Here is a 4048-nt window from a genome sequence, read left to right as displayed (position 1 = left end):
CCCCCCCCCCTCTTAGGGTACAATTCACTCGATCTTCAACGGAATTTGGAGCCACAAGTTTCATGATATCTCGGTTTCAAATTTGGAGGGCAATGCATTCCTATTTAGGATTCCTAACTATCAAAATCGTATGCGAGTGTTGAACCAAAGGCTCTAGAGTATTGAGGGCCAAACCATGTTTGTAGCAGACTGGCAACCGAGAATAACCCCAGCAAAACCGGAACTATCTTCTGCCCTAATCTGGATGGAACTCTGAAATTTCTCCCGTTGAAATTATTCAATGATGATGGATTGGAGCGTATCGCAGGGCTGGTTAGGGATCCAAAGTTTCTCCATCCCTCAACAGCAAATAGGACAACTCTTGAAGTTGCAAAGGTTTTCACTATCATTGATCCTCAGAATCGTTGCCTGAGGCAGTAAATGTGAAATTTCAATCAGGAGAGATTGGGAGGGTTTTGGTCTCAAGTATGTGGATACCACATGTTTGCAACCACTGTAAAGAGATTGGCCATAGTGTAAAGCGCTGCAAGGCTGCTCCAGTCTCCTGCTCAGGCTGCAACTCTATTGTGCACACTTTGAAAGCATGCCCCAGGAAAGAGAAAAAAAGAGTGTCATCTATCATGTTAAGCCACCTCAGGTTTCAGCTCGAGTTACCCCATCATTTTTAACGGTAGCAGTGGAGCAGGCTAGGCCTCCGTTGACCGAAACAGGAGTTTTATCTCAACGCAACTCAACATTGCTAGGTCTAAAGATGGTTGGTGATACTAGTGGATCAAACAGTACTAGTTTATCGGTTTGTGTATCTGGTGCTAATGCAGATTCATCAGATACTTTTTCAAGTGATCTTGGTAGTAATGAGGATTATGAGGAGGATCGGGATGATTATGAGTTCACGAAAGTGATGTCGCAGCGGCAGCAAAAAAGTGTATGAGGCAAGAGCCTCACCTTAAACTAACCTTTATGTGTATAAATATTTTCTGTTGGAAGTCTGAGGCTTTAATACGTCGTCTCAACGTACCGGATTTAAAAAGTGGCTTCGATGAAATAAGCTTATTTTCAGTAGTCTTCTTGAGACTCATGTACAGCGCCACAAGAGCTCTAAATTCATCAATGAATTGTTGTCAGGCTAGTTTTATGATGATAATTATGGTTTTTCGGATTTAGGTAAGATTTGAATCCTCTAGCACCCCAATGTAAAAGTCTCCATCATTTCAAAGTCCCTTCAAGTGGTCACTCGTGAAGTTCAGTTACCTAGTTCAGCTACTCAATTGGTGGTTTCTTTTGCCTATGTGTCTAACGAGGAAGTGGATCGACTTGTGCTTTGAAAAGAGATTGTTAGCTTGTCCTGGAGTCAGAGTATAATGGGCAAACCATGGACAGTCATTGACGATTTCAGTCAGATCTTGAACCCCTCTGAGCATTCTAATTTTGATGGTTATTCGGTTAACAGACCAACTAGATCCTTCAGAGAATGTATTTTCAGAGCTTCCCTTCTTGATCTTACGTTTACAGGGTGCTCTTTTACTTGGTGGAATAAGAGAAAAGAGATCTGATTGCAAAGAAGCTTGACAGAGCTCTAGTGAATGATGAGTGGGCTTTGCAGATACCTATGTCTTTTTCCTATTTTGGAGAGGCTGAATTTTCATATCATGTTTGTATCTCTTTAAGACTCTCCTCTACCCGCCCTACTCAAAATAAACCTTTGAAGTTGTTTTCCTTCTTGCTCTCTGACCAGAATTTTATTCACCTAATATATGAGAATTGGTTCTCATTAAACTTTGTGGGTTCCGATATGTTCAAAGTCTCAATAAAGCTGAGGTCAAGATCATCCAAGAGTTTAATAGGGAATACTATTCTAATCTTGGAAAAAGAGTTTAGGATGCACTTGAGGTAGTGGTTTAGTGTCAGAACAGTATGTTATCCTCTCTTTCTCCGTTAAATGCGGATCTGTTAATTGAAGCAGAGAGACGATGGCAAATTTTGGTCAATGCAGAGGAAAGATTTTGTTGACAAAGGTCTAGTATATCTTGGTTGCGAGATGGAGACTACAACTCTCAATTCTTTCACAGATGGGTAAACTCAAGGAAAGCAATTAATCACATTCAATAACTCGAGAATAATAATGGGGTGAAGGTGGACTCTCCCGATAGTATACATAACATTTGTGTTGACAATTTAACTAATCTCATTAGTATTGAAGTTTCACCTCTGCTATTCACACAAGAAGATATCCCAAACCTACAGGATTTAGATGCTCGGAGGATCAGAAAACCCAAATATCAAAGCCTTTCACCTTTGAGGAAATCAGAGAAGCTTTTTCTCGCTCCCTCACAATAAAACAAGTGGACATGATGATTATCCTGCTGAATTCTTTACTAGTTGTTGGAGCATTGTTGGTGGAGAGGTTACTGCAGCCGTAAAGGACTTCTTCTCCTCATGTAAATTGCTAAAGCAATATAATGATACTTCCCTCGTTTTGATGCCAAAGATTTCGAATGTTTTAAGGCTGACTGGCTTCAGGCCTATCTCTTTTCTAAACATGTTATACAAGGTCATATCCAAGCTCCTTGCAAATAGGCTGCAGTCTCTGCTTCATTCAGCCATCTCTCCATCTCAGTCGGCTTTTATGAAGGGCAGATTTCTTTCTGAGAATGTTCTCTTAGCTACTGAGATTGTGCAGGGTTAAAACATGCAAAATATTGAACCTAGTGGTATGCTCAAGTTGGACTTACGAAAAGCTTTCGACTCTGTGAGATGGGACTTTATAATATCTACGCTAAGAGGTCTTACCACTCCCAACTTTCTCTATCTCCATTAATAGGGTCTCTGGTGGTTTTTTCAAGAGCAACAAAGGCTTACAGCAAGGTGACCCCCTGTCTTCCTACCTCTTTGTGCTTCCCATGGAATTCTTTTCCAAGCTCAAGGTACTCTTATGGATACATTTTCTAGCATCCGAAAACAGCAGACTTAAAATTTACTCATTTGATGTTTGCGGATGATGTGATGATATTTTTTGATGGGGGTAGCACTTCTCTGCATGGAATTATTGAAACTTTGGATGATTTCGCTGGTTGGTCGGGCCTGAATATGAATAGAGAAAAAACGGACTATTCCTTGCAGGAGTCGATGAAACTGAAACAACAGCAATTGCACATTATGGATTTCCTCAGGCTTCTCTTCCAATCATATATTTGGGGCTTCCGTTAATGAGAAGAAAATTAAAAGTCTTAGAGTATGCTCCGCTTGTGGAGAAAGTAAAGGGCAGGTGTTAGTTAGTCTTTAAAGTCGTTATATTTTACATGAAGGCTACATTTGATTGTCTCTATCATCACTGGGACTGTGGTTTTCTGGATTTCTACTTTCAAATTGCCAAGAAGTTGCATCAGGGAAATTGAATCCCTTTTTTCAAGGTTTCTTTGGCCAGGAGGAATAGAGTGTCATCATAAAGCCTAGGTCGCTTGGTCGATAGTGTGTTTACAAAAAGCAGAAAGAGGACTAGGCTTAAGAAGATTCTCGGAGTGGAATTTAGCTCTTAGCCTTAAGTTTGTTTGGCTACTTTTTAAAAGTAGTGGGTCCCTTTGGGTTGCTTGGCATTAACTTAAATGGGAGACAGAATGGCATTATCTCTGATTTCTGGGCAATTCAAGATAAACAGAGTGATTCTTGGAATTGGAGATGTTTTTTGCGGTTGAGACTACTCGCATAATGGTTCTTAAAGTGTAAAGTTGACAATGGTTTAACTGCAAGTTTCTGGTGGGATTTGTAGTCTCCTTTTGGTCCTTTCATTAAGTTTTTTGAGGAAGAAGGTCTCAGAAATTTGAGAATTCCTAGTACTTTTGTTGTGGCGGACGCTACAGAGGGCTCCCTGTGAAGCTTGCCTTCACCATGCTCCCAACAAGCTCTCAAACTTCAGTTTTTTCTTACTACCATTTCCCTTCCTCTGCAGCTGCATAGGGATGATTCTTATGGCTGGGTAATCAATAATGTGGCTTGCAAAGGCTTTTCCTCCTCCTTAACATGGGAAGCTCTTAGGCATAAAGAAGGGGGG

Source organism: Camelina sativa, chromosome 13 (assembly GCF_000633955.1).
Source record: "Camelina sativa cultivar DH55 chromosome 13, Cs, whole genome shotgun sequence".
Classification (NCBI taxonomy): Eukaryota; Viridiplantae; Streptophyta; class Magnoliopsida; order Brassicales; family Brassicaceae; genus Camelina; species Camelina sativa.
The sequence above is the reverse complement of the archived record's forward strand: the minus strand, read 5'-3'. Positions refer to the sequence as shown.